At 37.6% G+C, this 17,615-nt stretch overlaps 1 protein-coding gene and 1 long non-coding RNA gene across 6 annotated transcripts in view; one reads left to right on the top strand and one right to left on the bottom strand.

Annotated features, from left to right (window-relative positions):
* Positions 1-890: 890 nt before the first annotated feature.
* On the bottom strand, positions 891-2,968 carry LOC111605511. The gene is made up of 3 exons (XR_002751802.2): positions 1,327-2,968; positions 1,263-1,272; positions 891-1,122 (listed from the first exon to the last, which is right to left on the bottom strand). It is a non-coding gene; the product is annotated as an uncharacterized LOC111605511 (long non-coding RNA).
* Positions 2,969-3,018: 50 nt separating this feature from the next.
* Positions 3,019-17,615, top strand: part of LOC111592925 — a 50,862-nt gene continuing 36,265 nt past the window's right edge. For 4 of the 5 annotated variants that reach the window (XM_030224482.1, XM_030224481.1, XM_030224483.1 and 1 more), the window contains exon 1: positions 3,019-3,923. The gene's annotated coding sequence lies outside the window, so the exon portion shown is untranslated. Of the gene's footprint in view, positions 3,924-4,488; positions 4,587-17,615 lie in introns of those variants that run through there. The other variant, XM_030224480.1, reaches the window with a different exon arrangement.

Raw genomic sequence — 17,615 nt, 5'->3', positions numbered from 1 at the left:
AAGTATGTTCCATGTTATTCATTGGCACTTTCATGGACATTACTAATGTTTTCTTTACTTATTGTTGTTGCTGCTTGTTGCTATTTTGGCTGGCTTGTTGTTGCCCTAACAAAGGGTATATTGATTTGGGGCAGGCTGATAAGGCAGCCAATAGATGAGCCATGCCCAAAACGACTTCCATTTATAATACCTTTCTGTGTATTGCTGAGAAATGTTTTCTTTTTGTCTTTATATATAATTTAATTTGATGGGATTTTCAATATTATGAAGGGGGTTTTTCAAAAAGCTGATTTTTTTGCAGTGCTGACCATTTCATGAAAAACCCCAGACACTTATGAGATTAAGTAATTGTTTTTTAGTATATATATTATATGCATATGCAGATTATGTATATAGTGATGGCATACAGCAGCAGGTTTCATTGAAATAATAGTGCGATCTGGCACTAAATATTGGACTACGAAATTCATGTATTGATAAGATAATCTATTCAGTTCTACGTGCTCTTATAAACTGGGAATCTTGCTATTTATAGTTTAGACTTTAGACTCTCAAGGACATCTTAATTTGGTCAATGTCTTTGAGCGTTTCTTTCAGCATCGCTATCTGTCTGTCTCTCTCTACAGTTTGCATGTGGCTCTCACTCTTTTGTTTGAATGGGTCTTTCGAACTCGCGCTTGCTCTGCCTGTGGGCGTGTGCCTAACTCTACTATCTGTCTATCTCTCTCTATCTAATCCGCTCTCTCTCTACGTGCGCTCCATCCCCCTCATTATTTTCGCTATCTTTAGCTCTCTCACTCTATCTCATTCTCTCTCTCTCTCTCTCTCGCTCTCTTTCTCTCTGTAACCCTGCCCAATTCATTTTCTCTGTCTCTCTTTAATCTGTCTTATAAAAACATGCGTTTTATTTAACTAGTTCTCAAAGGAATTTATCTAGAGCTTATTATGCTACAATTAATGAATTCCCAACCCTTAGCAAGGGTATCAAATGTTCGTTTGCTTCAATAAAAGCTAGCAACAACTACCTGTTGTTGTTGTTGCTGTTGTTGTCGCTGTTGTCCTGCGGCTGTCTCTGCGTTCGTCTGTCCACTTGCTCGTCTGTCCATCAGTTCGTCTGTTTACCTGCTCGGGTAAGAACGAAGAGTCAAAAACTTAATGCGCTTTGGCATGCTTTTAGGCAATAATTCATGGATTAACGCCATTTGGCTTAAGCTGATTTCTTGGCCGCTTTTAGCGCATTTGATTTTTGGATGGAACCTCACCTTTTGGGTGCTGAGCATCTTTTATTTTCGGCATTCCTCGGACGTGACTAATCAACTTACTTACCGTCCTTCTTTTTTGGGCAAAACACTCGCCCATCTCTTCCCTCACTCTCTGCCTCTTGCTCCCCCTCTGGCTGTCTCTGATTCTCTAATGATCTCTCGTTCGCGATTTGTATGGCGATTTGTTGACCACAACAAATTGCATTCTGAGGCGCCCATAAATAACATTTGTAGCCGCTGTTGCTCTTGCTGTTGCCGTTGTCCTTGTACCTGACTTTGGACCCGGCCAGCACGTGCTAAGTGCCAAGCTATGTGCAGTTGCTCATGGCTCATTAATCAATATGCCAAGTGACACTGCATGAAAGGGACGGCAAGTGTTTGTGAAGTAGATGGACATGCAGAGCTTTTGATTTATGCACTCGACTTTTATATTAGCCAAAAAAAAAAGAAAATAATATGAAAATCTGCTCGAATGTTTCATAACTTTTTTGGGGTAAAACTTGCAGTCAGTTAAAGGGAGGGCAACCCAATCAGCCCTTTCACTATTGCACCCTCACTCCCCCGATTCTGGTCTATGGCGCAACATTATACGCTCGCTTTGTTTTGTGCCGCGCTAGGCGAATTCCTTTGAGTGGGGCAAGGACGGGACACAGCTGCTTTTTGTGGCTGCCTGACGAGCTCCCAAGTGGCGTTGTTGCTGTTGTTGTTGCTGTTGTTGGCTTCCGCAGCGCGAATTTCCGGCCATTGTTTCTCGATGCTCCCAGATGCTCGTCCATAGTCCTCAGTCGCCATTTTCTATTAAGCTTAAAAGTTTTATTTGCATTCAGCGCATTTAATAAGCGCTTACTGTACTTCATCTGCCATTGTTGCCTGTCACTGGCTTCGGCTGGCTTTTTGTTGTGCTGCTGCCTCCGCTGCAATAGTTGCCGCTCTCGCGTCTCCCATCTGGCTTTAATGAGCAAATTCGCTTGCGGCCGTCAAACCTAGTGATAAAGTTGTCACAAAGTGCAACTAATTATAACTGCCAGGCCATTAGCTCTGACAATTCCAGCTAATTAAATGAGACATTAAAATCGATGTAGCTAATCAAATGCATGAGCGCTTCATATGGTCATAACATAAGGTTAGGGCAAAGCAACAGAGCAACTGTTAACAGTGCGCTATCTAACAGACACAGCAGCCGAATCAGCTAAATATACAATGCAATAAGTTGTTATGTGACGACGACGACGGCGGCTTAGCCTCTGGCTTTACTTCGCTGCTTCGTTTGGCTCGTGCGCTCCGCACACTGTTAGCGCTGGTTTAGTTAGTCACTGCTTAAGTAATCATCATGGCGCTCTTTGGCAGCACACGAAGCTGTCTCGACGTCGCCGTCGCCGTCGCAGTCGCTCACGAACCGTATTACATATCGTTCGACTTCGGTTTCGGCTGCTGTTGCTGTGGTTCGGCTGGCATGGCTGGTTCGGCTGACTAGCCGGCCAGTGCTTCAGTTCTTCAGTAGCCAACAGCGCAGCACGCGGATGCTACGCTTCGTTTTTTTCTTGTGGCCTGCGTTTACAAAAGCACAAGCAGCAGCAGCAACAGTGCGCTCTCTTTTGCTTTTGGCTCTTTAACTTTAAATTACACTCTCTGACGCTCTCACAGAACACACACACACACATATGCACTGCGACGACGACTGCTGCTGCTGCTGTTGGCTGCTTCTGCTGCTGTTGTGTGTTCTTGAGTTGGCGCTGTTATTGCTGTTGTTGTTGTGCGGTGGTCTCGGTCTCGGTCTCTGTTTCGGTTTCGGTTTCGTTTGTCTGCCTGCTGCTGCTGGTTTGATTTTTGTGCGCTCCGCAGCGTCGTCGTTGTCGTCGCCGTCGCTGCCGTCGGCGTCATTGTTGCTCTGCAGCTGCGTTCGTGCGCTTTTTGAAAATAGTTACAAGATGTTCATCGAAGTGAGCAGAACGCCGGAGCGGTGAATTGGACAAAAAACAAAAAGTAACAAAAGTCAACCGCCGTCAAAGATATCGCATGTGGTTGAACTGTAACTGAAAACTGAAACACAATTTCAGACTGAAACAAGAAACAACAAAAGTGAACGCTGATCAAAAATAAAAACAAAATTATACAAATACAAATACAACTACAAAGTACGCAGAGCACATGCTAAATCAGAACCAAGTTCCAAGTTCCAAAATCAAAAAATTATTATTACGATTCAAAATTTGTGGCGCGAGTTTCTCAAGAATTTCAAGCAAGAAATTATCAACAGCATCAGCATCAGCATCAGCTTTAAAGTCCATGTCCAACTAAAGTGCAATCCATGCGGAGCTGCTGTTGTTATTTTTAAATCGCTGACCGCAGAAAATTTAACGCTAAAAATAAAACAGACCAAAAAATAAAAATAACAGAAAATAACAAATAACAAATACAAAATAAAAGCAAGCAAAATACAAGAAAAAAAAATCAAAATAAAAATATTATCGCAACGCGTCGAGTTCTTCCTTTGGGCACTCACTCGCTCTCTCTCGCTCGCTCTCTCTCTATAAAAATACCCACAAATGCAAAGGGTAAAAACTCGAAAGTGACAAACAACAACAACTGCAACAACAACACCGACAACAACAACATATCGGAAAATAAAATGAAAAGTGCGTGCAGCGGCATTTTCCACATGTGAGTGAAAAAATTTTTGTAGTTTCATTGCCCGACGCTAAAAATAACTCAGCAAACATTTTTGCTAGAATTTTTTAAAGACTTTAAATGAAAAATAAATGTTAATAAAAATCAAATATTTTACACCACAATTGGAAATAATCAACAAACAAAATGTTGAATGTGTCAAAGTGAAGTGCAAAATGTAAATTGATCAACAACACAAAATTTGGCATAAATAAAAGAAATATCCAAATTTTACTAACACAAATGCGTTAAAGAAAAACATAAACAAAAGAATTGCAAATTGCAAATCGAATTGAAAAAAAATTGCAATTGAAAATTTTCGGCTGCAAGGGAAAAATTTCTTTTAATTTTCATCTTCTACTTTCGTGCAACCTTTCGGCTTTCGGTTACTTTGGAAGGCATCTCTTGGATACACACACACAAGCACACAAATATATATACAATATATATATATATATATATATCCAATTGCTGACAGTTTTCAGCATTAGTTTCACATTAAACTGCAGCGTGTGACAACTTCTTGGATTCTTTTGCATAGACGAACAAAAAAAAATCAAACTTTTCTGCTTCTGCGTTTCTTCTTCTGCTTCTTCTTCTGCTCTTTTTTATTGTAATGCGGAATATTTTGGATACATTTCCCGTGGCAGTTGAAGGGTAAGAACCTTTTGTTAGAGCTGCTTAAGAAGGCGCGTAATTTATGGTCTTCAGTGTCATTTATTTAAATTTTAAGTTCTGCGTGGCAAACAAGGCATAAATTACGTATACGTCGCGACGCATACGCAGAGTTGGATACTTTGTCAATGGCAAAAATTTGAATTGTTTATTCTATTGTAATTTGCAACAGCAGAAAATGTAGCAGCTTATCCACAATCTGTTTTATTTGCCCTTTTTTATTTAATGAATGGGATTTTACTAAAAAGGTTTTTTTTAATTTTCTTTGAATAAACAATCTTACTACAAAAATATTGTTTATTAAATTTGCAAATCAATTTTTTGCATAGTAATAATATAGTTTTAAAAAATTTGTTCTTTAAAGCTAAAAGAAAATTTTAATTTTCCTATTGCTAAAATTTGTTTGATTTCTCATTTAATTTTTGACGGCTCTAAGTTTTTTTTATAATATACTCAAAAAACTTTTAATAAAAAAAATTTGTAAAGATGCAAAATTATTTTTTATATATGTTTTATTTTAGTGGAAATAAATGAAAATTAAAACTGCACTAAAATTTAATTTTAATTTTGGAAAAGAAAACTTTTGACAACTTAACTAATATATTTTTCTTGTTATACTAAAAAAATGCCTCTCAAATAAATTAAATTATGTTTTTAAATATATCTAGAAAACTAAGTTTTTGCTCATATGTAACAAAATATAACGTATACGCATGGTGAAATAGTGAAATTTCCAAGTCAAGTAAATTAATTATAAATATGTTATTCTAGCCCTGTAAGAAAACATTTAAAGCTAATTAATATTATTTGAAGTACTTCTTAGAAGTAGCTATTCCAGTGAAGAACTTATAGCAACAAAGGCTTGCGCAGAAAAGAAAGAAAGACGATGAAAAGGGGAGAGGGGGGCAGACCTGTGCACGTAACAAAGAAAGCTGCAAGAAACACGTATGTGCATGCACGCTCGTGTGTGTGTGTGTGTGGGTGACTGTGTATAAATATAATGCTGCTTAGCAAAGTGCTTTGGCCATATCTCATTACAAGCCCAAGGATCATTGTAATCATCATCAAGACTTTTGTCTCGAATGCAACACAAAGAAAAAAGAAATGAGAAATATATAAAAAAAACTTTTTCTCATTATCAAGAAGCAAGTGTTTTAAACTTTGTTGCCTTGAGAATGGATGGCAGGAGCAGCAGCGTGTGGGGGTGATGAGCTCATTCTACCTCTGTCTCAGTCTCGCTCAGTCTCTCAGTCTCCGGCCTGTCATTGGGCAGTCCGTCAGGGCCATGGATATGGCCAGCTGGTCAGTCAGCTCTTCAGACTTCAGTCAAGCGTCAAAAACGTGGGCCATAAAAAGCGCTGACAATTTTTACATCTGTCATAAATTGCGCGACACTCGTAAATCTATTTTCTGCATTTTATTTGTTTATTTGAAAACAAAAACAGCAACAAGCGAAATGCCTGTGAAACAAGTACAATGCCAGTCGGCAAGTGGGCGCCTGATTGATGTGACAATTCCTTAATTAATTTCGGAAGCGAAGATGCGCTCCGAACGTACTTAATAAGCAGATCAACAGCTGTACGAAAATCTCTCTCTTAAGGGTAATACATCAAAGTAAATTCTTTTCATTTAATGGTAAATGCGGCAGTTTATTCACATTCATTAGGGGCATTCCCCTGACTAGACACACTGCCATATATACACATAGAATTTAGTGATTTTCCCACGCCAAATTAGCTAAAATTTTTGGCAATTATCAGTTGAAGCTACAGAATTCACTGATAAGCATGTAAACAATAAATTTCTGTGTGTATATGTAGAGAGTTCACTGACTTTACCTTTATCATTGCGCTCTGCTGAATGTTCAAACATTTGGCTCAACACTCTGCCTTTTCAGGCTGCGCTCTTTGCTGAGCTTTTGATAAGCATAAGACGAAAATAAGAAAGCAAACCTCCTACAAATCAGAAGCATTTGCAATCTTTATTATGGCAGTTAGGTTGAGCGACAGGAATGTGGAGATTTCCTCAGTATCTTCGCCTCTCGCTTTGTTTGCTCCGCTCTCCATTTGGCCTGCCTTCAATTGGGCTAAGTAAACATGTAGCGCAATGCAGTTGCAGGTGGTTGTCGGACGAAATCATGCCAGTGCAGTTGAACTAAGAGATCAGATGTTGTAACAAGTTCAATGCAAATGGCTAGCATGACAGAGGCAGCAGAAAGTATCAGTCAGAAATATCATCTAAATGCTATGCAATATGATTTCATGGTTGATATTTATTGATTATCGATAATACTCACTAGGTAGACTTCTATATTAAGCTGATCTAGCTTAAGTAACTTTTGAGTTTACACAAAATGAAAGATATACATAAATATCAATCGATGTAAATCGATATCGCCCTTTGACGAAAAAATAAACTAATTCTTTATCTAAGATAATCTAAAATTACTCAAAATTTCTGTCATTATTTTACTCTTTACTTTCTTCTTATTATCTTGACTTACCCTTTCGATATTTATCGATTACAGCATTAAAAGCATAAATCAATATTTGTTGATCATCTATAAAAGTTATATGTATATATAATATCAGTTCTATATAATTCCAAATTCTTAATTCCTCATATCAACAAAATATGCTTAGAGCTTCGATATTTATCGATTATTCCTCAAGAAATAAATAATAATTATGTAGATAACAGCATTTAGTAAAGCTCAACAATTGAGAATGGCATAACGCATGTTAAGTCATATATATTCTATATATTGTGGACTGTTGTAAGGCCCAAATGAAATAAAATTGATCACATAAAAGACAGAAGAAAAAAGCGAGGGAGAGCGTGAGGGAGAGCGGGGGTCAGAGCGAGAGCTTGTTAGCATAAAGAAATATTTTTATCTTAAATATGCAGAAAATATTGCATCTTTTGGCTGTTCTGCGGTTGCTGCTGTTGTTGTTGTTGTCGCTGCTGCTGCTGCTGCTGGCGGCACTTGGGCCGCCCACCCAATTAGCTTTTTGGCTGCTCTTTTTGTAGACTGCAGTAAATAAGCAAAAAGCAAAAATTGTGCGCCATATTTCGCAGCCAACGCACATAAATAAGCTTTAGTCCAAAGCCAACTTGGCCGAGGTTGTTGTAGATGGATACAACGTGATGTTGTTATTCTTTTGCTGCCGCTGCTGCTTGTTCTTCTTCTGCTGTTGGGTGGCAGCCACCAAAAGTAGCTGGCAAATGGCCAAAAAGGCATGGCCAAATGTGCCGCCGCTGCTGCTGCTGCTGCTGTTGCCATCTTTGAATTTGTTTTCAGTCTTGGCTACTGTTGAGGCCAATTGCGCTGCCGCTGTACTTGAAGATGGGATCCTCGAGTAGCAGCAGCAGCAGCAGCAGCCGCACTAATAAATAATTTTAATTGTATACACATTTGCTGCCGTTGATATTGTTGTTGTTGCTCCACTTTATTGCACAAAAGGCGGTCAAGAATATGCCAAAGATACCGCCAGCAACAACAATTTCAACAAATTCTCATTATTTTACTTTAACACACACACGCACACACACACACTTATTTTAGCTGCAAATTGAAAAACGTGTTCAACGACCAATTGGGCCCCAACCTATGTGTGTGTGTTATCGGTCTCTGACGTGGCTCAAGCCCTCCAGTTGCCAATTGGCAATTGCCATTTGGGGTTTCAGTTTCAGTTTCTCTTGGCTCTTGCTTTTGCTTTTGCTTTTGCAGTTATGCTCATGTTTACAGGGCAAACTTTTTGGTTTGCTGATAAGCCAGCTATGACGAGTCTTCGGTCCTATGTCTGTCGCTTTGTCCGACAGGTTGTTTGAGTCATCGAACACGTCTTGAATATAAAGCCCGCGCCTCTGTCTGTCTACCTGTTATGCTGTCATAGAGATATGAACGCTGTTGCTGACCAATTGCTAGCATATTGCGCATACGCCTCGTTAAACGTCGCCTGCATTTCTGCTTTCTGCCGTCTTGGTCACGTCTTTAGCATGCACTTTGTGCTTGCATTTGCCCCATTTGCTGCTGCCTCAGCTACTGCCAGTGCCACTGCTGCTGCTGCTGCACATTGCATTGGGACGTGCGAATCGGGCACAAAAACTAAGCGAAACTATTTACTAAGCAGCGCTAAGTGAGGCGTTCTGATTTCAAATGTGCATTTAACAATATGTCAGACAAGCTTATATATATATACATATATATATATGTATATACTGTGCTCCTCTTACCTGAGTAGCTGCATAGCTCAGGTTTAATGCGAGTGCAAAGTGCAGCCAGACTACAAGAAATATTTGATGACATAATAATTATAGTTGGATTATTAAATAAATAAACAATAAATTGAGTAAAAAATAAATTAAAAATAAATAAATTGAGTAAAAAATTAAATAAAATAAATAAATAAATTAAAATAAACTTTTATTTAATATTTCATTAAAAATAAAAATAATAATAAAATTATTAATAATTATAATACATATATTATATAATTATTATTATCATATATATTATATATTATTATATATATAATTTATATATATATATATATATATATATATTATATGTAACTATAAAATAAAGATAATAATATTATAAGAATAAATAATTATTATATAATTAATTATAATGACAACAATATTTTATAACAAATTTTATTGACAGTAATAATTAGACTTATAACAGTCATAAGCAATGAATTGCTTTTAAAAATAACTTTTATTAATGAATAAGAATAATAATGATTATAGCCAAAAAGTTATTTTTGAATAATTCTTAAAGTCAATTAGATACAATTTTATAGCTTTATACACTGGTCCATCTACTGCATTAATAAACATAATAAAAATGATTATTTAGGCAATATAAATCTATTTTTAAATTAACAATAAGTTAATTAACATAGAACTTGAATCGTGATACTTTCATAGAGCGAAAAATTCGTTAGCATTAATTTTATATCATAAAAATGTCAAATAATAATTTATATTCGACTTTTTACATATTTAGTGATAATATTAGTTAATATTGATTTTAATTAAATAACATTTAGTGTATAAAATTATGGCTCATTATATTACTGACTGAAAACGGTTGCAAAATGCATTTTTGCACCAGAGTTCGTTTTATAGGCACTTGAAGGCGCTTTTCTCTTGCCCTTGCAACGCACAACGTCTGCTCTCTCCCTCTCCCGCTGCCTACCCCTTGCCCTTGTTTGCCCTCTCACTCCCTCACTGCTAGCGCGACAGAAGTGACAGCGTCGTCGGCATTTATTGTTGCTTGTTATTGCGGCTCTCATTGCTGCTGCTGCCGCTGCTGTTGTTGTTATTGCAGTGAGCTCAATGCGCTCGATATCTGCTGCCAATACACACATAGATGGACACACCCACACACACACACACGCAGGCAGACAATGTAGGTGCGTTGTATTTATGCGCCTCAATTCTGGGCCAAGGTAGTTTTTATCTTTCTACTCTTTTCGCTGCTCGCTGTGGTTGTTGCTGCTGTTGTCTTGTTTGCTTGCTTATTTGTTATTGTTGTTGTAATTGCAATCCTTGAAATTGTGTTTTCTCACACACACACACACACTCGCACACGCACGCAATTACAAACGCAAATAAGGCAATGGGCACATTTTTGACCGCCATTTATGCTGTCACGTCTTCATCCGCCTGCAACGCTCAGAAAGTCGACCTCCATCTCCCTGCCTCCCTTCCCCTGTTGTTGTTGCTGTTGTTCTTTTTCGCATTTATTTATTTAATTTTCGTTTTCGTTTTTATTTATTATTGTTGCTTTTATCTGCACGTTTCTTCTCTATTAGTCACATTTTTTTCGGCGCTTTCTGTTTACGAAAAAAAGCACACCCACAAATGGAATGTGTATACAGATGATATATATATATATATATACATATATATATACATATGTAGTATATGTAAAATGCACACACTCACTCACACACATACGCACCAGCTGCATTTGTGGGCTCAATAATATCTACTTATAAGATGTGTACTTTACAGCACATATGATATCATGCAGAACTGTTTACAGTTAGTTTTCATTGCTATATGATACTAGATATATATGTGTGTATATAGACAATTCTTATATAAGCAATTAGTGACTTCCATTTATGATTTCTTAATAAACGCAAAAATATATTAGAATATAAACGTAGGGTTTGCTGAGAAGTAAAGAGAGTAAAGAGAGAATATAAAATATTATATAAAACTTTTGTGCCACATGAAGTTTAAAAAAAATAAACAATATATTATGCTTAATGTACATTAGTTTCATTTAAATAAATATTCAGTGAAAAATGTTGTAAAAATGAAGGCAAAATATATTAAAAATCTTAAATTCAGTTTTACAAAAATCTCGTTTTTTTTAGAACTTATTTAATTGCTAAACATTTTTAGCTTAAAACTTCATTTGGCCATAAGTTTCTTAAAAACATAAATAATTAAATAAATATCCAGCAAAAAGTCTCAGACAAATTAAAACACAATTTATTCAAAGTCTTAAAATGAATTTTAAAAAAATTTCTTCATTTAAAAAGTTTTACTCGAAACATGAATTTATTTTTAATTATTTTTAAATTAAAGCAAAACTTAAATATTTTTCTTGAATGTGCTTTTTACACTAGCTGCACTCTGCGCAATTATTATTTAAAAAAACCTTCTAAGACCTTTATTTGCTGCCTTTGTTAACTATGCAATAAATATGAAATGAGTATGGATCTTTGGCACAGCTCCTGGCAGACAATTAGTTAGCCTTTGATGTCTATGTATGCATTTAAAATATTTACACATTGAATATTAATTCAATTTCAAAGATTCCAATTGAAAATTGTAAATTGAAAATTGTAAATTGAAAATGTTGCCCATTTAAATTTTTGATGGCGCTTTGCTCTGGTTTTATTTGAAGATGCCTGCTGCGAATTTCCATTACAACAATTGCCACTTGCAACAATTGGTTGCCAAGTCAAATGAATACAATTGCCATGCCCAACCCCCTCTCCTCATACAGCTTTATGCCATTTGTTCTGCCACACCCCCACCCCCTGGCACGCCTTACCAGCCGACTGTCAATGCCATTGATTTGAGTGTGCGACTTATGTTTGCCAGCTGAACGCCTTTCAGCTTCGACTCCCCACAGCACACTCCGCTCTTGGCCTTATTTGCTGTTGCCCGTACTGCATATCCTCTAGTCCTTTTAGTCCTTTGGGTCTGCTTTACACTCGGTTCTCTTACATTTTCTGTGAAATCAATGGCTTTTCCTTGCCCTCGTCTGTTCAGTCACAACGTTGCCTTTGTCTCTGCCACTAGTTCCATGCCACAGACGTCACTCACGCTCACACACACACGGACACTCACTCACTCACACACACACACACATGTGTTGCCTGCATCCTGGCTAAAAGTGCAAAGAAAAATGTTCGCTGTGCAAACTTTGTTGCCAGCTTGTTTTACTTAAATTTGTATTTGCCACGTACGTGTTGCAGGCAACCTCCCCTCCCCTCCCGCATTCCGTCCTTACATTGCACAATTTTATAAGCCCAACTTACTTATCCAACCTGCCAGCCCGTTAAAAGTCTAGTTATTTCTTAGTTTCATTGTGTTGGCCTTAACAAGTTGCCCGAACTTTTTCAAGAGCTATTTTTCCACTCCTTCTTTATGTACTTCGCTTATAAGGCTTTTGTCTAGCTGCGGCATCCAGAGCTTTGCTTATGCAACGGCCGTGTGAAATGAATCTTGATGCTGATGCATATACGCATAATCTATAGCCCCATCTCTCTCCGTCTCTCTCTATTTCTCTTTGTGCATCTAGCCATCTCTCAGTCCTATTTTCGCTGGATCTGGCTGGAGGTCCCTGGGGGCCTTGTTTAGATTTATTGCTTTTTCGTTTTATTCTCGGGGCTCTTTTCACTTGATAATTGATGAATGTTGTGAGTGCTGCATGCGCACTCACATACACACACACACACATGTAGCACATATATAACAAAGAGGACTCCACTTTTCATAGCTGTATTCCAGTTTTGCTTTGGGCATTTGTTTATTTGCATGACAAATGCTCAGAGATCAGCCAAAAATAAACAATGAGATGTCAATCAGTGATTCAATTAAGTCAAGTGCAGCACACACAGCAACACACAGACGCGCAGCATTAAATGTCAGTCTAAAACTCACTTGCTTCAGTTTCAATTGCGTTCATTTTGAAACACCTGTTCTCAGGTACAGACCAAAGCACGCAATGCCGCAAGGGCACGACGGGACGATAAAAAGTCTGCCAAGGAATACGTGCCAAATGCCAGCTAAGTAGGCAACGGAAAATCAAAACCTGTCACAAAATAAATGTCAACAAACAAACAATGTAAAACAACAATTAAAAATGCTCAAGTTGCAAGAGCATGGCCAAGAGATACCCTAGAAAGTAAAATGAAACTTAATAAATACGAGAGTTAGAAATGGGAGTAGCAATTAAATGTGAATTATTAATAATGAAAGAAAAGAAATTATATATGAAATATCAAATAAAAAAATTATAATACATAAAAAATATAAAAAAAATATTTAAAATATTAAATTACATATACGAAACATAAAATATCAAATTTAAAAAATGTAATAAATATAAAATATAAAATTTAAAATTTATGAAATATAAAATATGAATAAAATTAAATAAGAGAATAAACATGAAATAAAAATTAAACTATATTTTTATATACATTTTTAAACATGAAAAATATTAATGAAAAGTTAAATATAAAATATAAAAAAATTAAATATAAAATATAAAAAATATGAAATTTGAAAAATATAAAATATATCAAAAATTAATAATAAAATATAAACATAAATATAAAAATATCAAATATTTAATATTATCATATGAAAAATAAATATAAAATACGAAAAAGGAAAAAAATAACAAAAATATATGAAATATTAAATATAAATATGTTAGTACGTTTAACTTACAATTATAAACGCTAAATTTTATTTAAAAATTAATAAGAAAGACTTGAAGCAAAAGGCCGGCCTTATTACTATGACAAACCTGATTTCAGAAGCAAAGCTCAGGGCAAAGTATTTGTTCACTCAACGCAAACGAACTGCAATTAGCTTGCGCCCACCCTGTCACTTGCTGATTACAGGGTATTTTGAGCCAACAACAACTGTGGGATAATTTAATAAAAGCGGCAAACAAATATCTCAAGGGGGCGGCACAGCGCAAAGTCGTAGACAGCTGCTTATTGTGGTGTGTGAGCGCGCGCCCGTGTTGTGTGTGTGTGCGTGTGTGAGAGTATGTGTTACTGCGTAAATGATTGTCGGCGCCTGCTGATGACAAGTGTTGCGTGTTTTGAATATAGGACTAGGGTACTTGAGCCCACTTACACACTCATACACGCACACTCAGATTGTCAGACAAGGCTTGTATGGAGCACACGCCCTTCTAATGACAAGGCTGGTGAACTTCTCAAGCTGTGGCTTGATTATGATGTGATATAATGTAATACTTGGCGGGGTTATTTGTCAACGCAAGTGTCACTTCACAAAAAGGAAAAATGGAAGGGAAAGAAGCAGAAGCAACAATTGAAGCTCAATTTCTTATAACTTGCACCAAGATTAGCTGAAGCTGTCTAAGTAATTTAGGCTTTAAACTTACATTTCACTCTCCTATTGGAAATTTTGCATTCATGAATTGGCATTCAATGTGCCCTTGGCACTTTGTTTTCTTCTTCTTTATGGCAAAACTCGCCTCATTTGTACAGCGAGTACATTTTATCAGCCCTCGAACGCTATTCAGTGGCTGCCATCAATCATCTGGCAACGAACCGCCCAATCGCCCAATCGCCCAACCTGATGTTCCAATCAAAACAGCAAATGTGTCGAGCAACAACATATGCTAAAAGGACAGCCCCATCTAAGGTTATGGCCGCCATATGTACGCCGTGCGCCTAAAAGGCTGCTGCAATTTAGTTGATTAGTCCGGTGTCTGCGGGAATTTCGCTTCGTTTCGTTTCGTTTCTTGCCAAACTTCTCTGCATCTCTGCGTCTCTGTCTCGCTGCTGGCTATTGCCATGCATAAAAACTAAACGCCCTACACACACACACACATACACATAATTGGTACACGCACATACACATACTCATGTCACAGTAACAGCAAACGACGCTTACAAAGTTTTTCTCGCTTTGCAAATCTCTTTTTTTTATACACTGAACAAATATCTTAGCTATTTGGCAGGCTTTGTTTGGGTTTTCTTTTAATATTAGTTATATATATTTCTATTTATATTATATATATATTTTTTTAAAATTAATTTTATTATATTTTTATATATTATTTTATTAAAAATAAATTTTATTTTATATTTTTATTTTTTTTTAAATTTCTCTCGCTGTCAAAAACTTTGAGTGCATCAATAAAAAATCTATGAAAATAAAAAAATTTTACCAAAATTAGTTTGACATGCATATTGAATAAACATTTAAAATCGATTAAGTAACAGCTCCCGGAACATTCTATAAATTTATTGAAAATCATTTTTGTGAGTCTAAAACGAAGTCTCGCTTGTTTCTTATGCTGGACACAGCTTGTTATTTATCAATCAATCAATCATTTTATTTTGATATAGAGATTTGAAAAGCATACAAAGCTTAATAGATGCTGAAAGAGACCCCAAATGTCGTGTACACACGAAGAGTTTTTATACTTCTTCAGCTTTATTTCATTGCTTTAGTTATATATTTTCACTTCTCAAATAAAAAATATTTAATTTTTTAGCACAAATGATGAAAGTTGAATGAGTATTTTGCATATTCATATGAAACTTTGCCCGCTCAAAATGAAAATTAGAATACTTTTGTATCTTGATATTTTTTGGAGAAGTAAAGTTCATAACTTTTATGAGCAACTCATGAAAGTTAAAGCGCATTCATATTTCGCATACTTTTGACTGTTCGCTGCGTATGTGCGGCTGGCTGCTGGCTTTTATGATTACTAAACAGGCTTTAATGCACACACACCCACGCACAGGTTTATTAGTGTGTGTGTGTGTGTGTGCTGGCAGCTTCGCAACCTTCTTTTCGGGCTGCTGGGCACCTTTTTTGGCACAGGTGCAGACTGATATATGGCACGGGCCAAAGTCGTTTCGAGCTGGGGTCCTCTGATATATGTTGGCCACGTGGCAGGCCGTGCTGGCATGTTACAGCCGAGATACCATCGGAGCAAGACCACACACTGCCGCCGCAGCCGCAGCAGCAACCACGGCTGCTAGCCACCTTGTTATTTTGGCAGGCGCGCATTTGAGTTTCTAATCAAGGTTATTTTATGCCTGCCAAGCGCGTTCTTAATGCCCAAATTACATTTTTAGTTATCGTTCTTGGCTGCGCCTTCGTGTGGGTGTCTTGCGGCCGCCATTTGGCATGCGGCTTCTTTACATTTTGTTGGGCAATCTAAGCGGCTTTTTGGCAACGCGTCGTATGCGTGATAAATTCAAGTCGCTTTCGCTTTATCCCTAATGCGGCATGTTTAGACATTTACAGCTAGCAACATGAGAGAGGGAGAGAGAGTTGGAGAGTTTTGTGCCTGCCAGCTAATTGGAGCACACAATCGCGATCAGTCGTTCGACCTGTAAAGACGTGAATTCGAACAGCCTTCGCTTAAGCTCTACTGCTGCAGAGTTCTAAAAATAGAACTTTGCGGTGCATTCTTCAACGCAACAGCAACAAAAACCGCACACGCAGCGTTTTCTTATCGCTTGCTTCCGCGTAACTCAATTGCTTTAATTGTAATTTACGAAATTTCGTCGCTTGGCGCGAGTGCGCCTGCACTCAAAAGCACAATCCGCGATGACATCTAATGTCAATGACCGCGCTACAGCTGTAAAGGTAAATGCAGAAATGCAAGCCCAGCTTAACGTTGTGATGGCAAATAGGCAAGCCTCCATCATGCCAATAAACTCAAAAATAGATATCGCCTCCGTGCAAGGCATCACTAACAACAAAAACACGAAACGTAAACAGCCAAATTCACCAAAAACCATCAAGAAAAGGCTCATCTTCGACGAACCAAGCACCAGCAATGCAGCATTAATATCAGAAAATCGATTTTCACTGCTCGTAGAAGAAGATGAAGACTACAGCGAATCACCTGTAGCTCCAGAAGCCCCAGTATTGACCGACCAGCAAACTACACCGAAACCTCGTCCGCCCCCCATATGGTGTCCAAACATCAAGTCTGTGGCCCTACTTCAACAGATAATAGATAAAGTAATTGATGCTAAATCATACGTAATTAAGCCAAAGAAGAATAACATAGGTGTATTAACCCAATGCAGTGAGGACTATCGCAGAGTTATAGACCACTTTACTAAGCTGGAATTGGAGTTCCACTGCTACCAGCTTAAGGAGGACAAACCATATAGAGTCGTGTTCAAAGGGCTTCACTCCAGCACTGATACAACACTAATTAAAAAGGAATTGGAAACCAAAGGCCACACAATTACAAATGTGCACAACCCACTGAGCCGTATGGACAAAACACCGCTAAATATATTTTTTGTTGACGTGGCTCAGGCCCCCAACAACAAAGAAATTTTGGACATTCGAGTTGTCTGCAGGCAACGCTGCACAGTGGAACTGCCAAGAAGATACAACGACCTGACACAATGCCATCGCTGTCAAGAATTTGGACACACACAACGCTACTGCCACAAAGCTCCCAGGTGTGTGCGTTGCGCCGGGAAACACGCATCCAAAGACTGCACCCGCGAAAAGGACCAGGCACCAACTTGTGTGCACTGTGAGTTACAGCACCCAGCCAACTATAAGGGCTGCCAAGTATACAAGCGGTTGCGCAAATTGCAATCCCCAGCACAAAAAAGGAGTCCCACACAAACACCGTCTACGGGTCCGAGTACTGCTTCCGAAATTACAAGGCCCCGGAGCATTACCCAAGCCACGAGCTTTGCAACGCCTATTAGTGGTGTT

This window comes from Drosophila hydei, unplaced genomic scaffold (assembly GCF_003285905.1).
Source record: "Drosophila hydei strain 15085-1641.00,03,60 unplaced genomic scaffold, DhydRS2 tig00008114-arrow-pilon, whole genome shotgun sequence".
Lineage (NCBI taxonomy): Eukaryota > Metazoa > Arthropoda > Insecta > Diptera > Drosophilidae > Drosophila > Drosophila hydei.
This window is presented reverse-complemented; position numbering and strand designations above follow the sequence as displayed.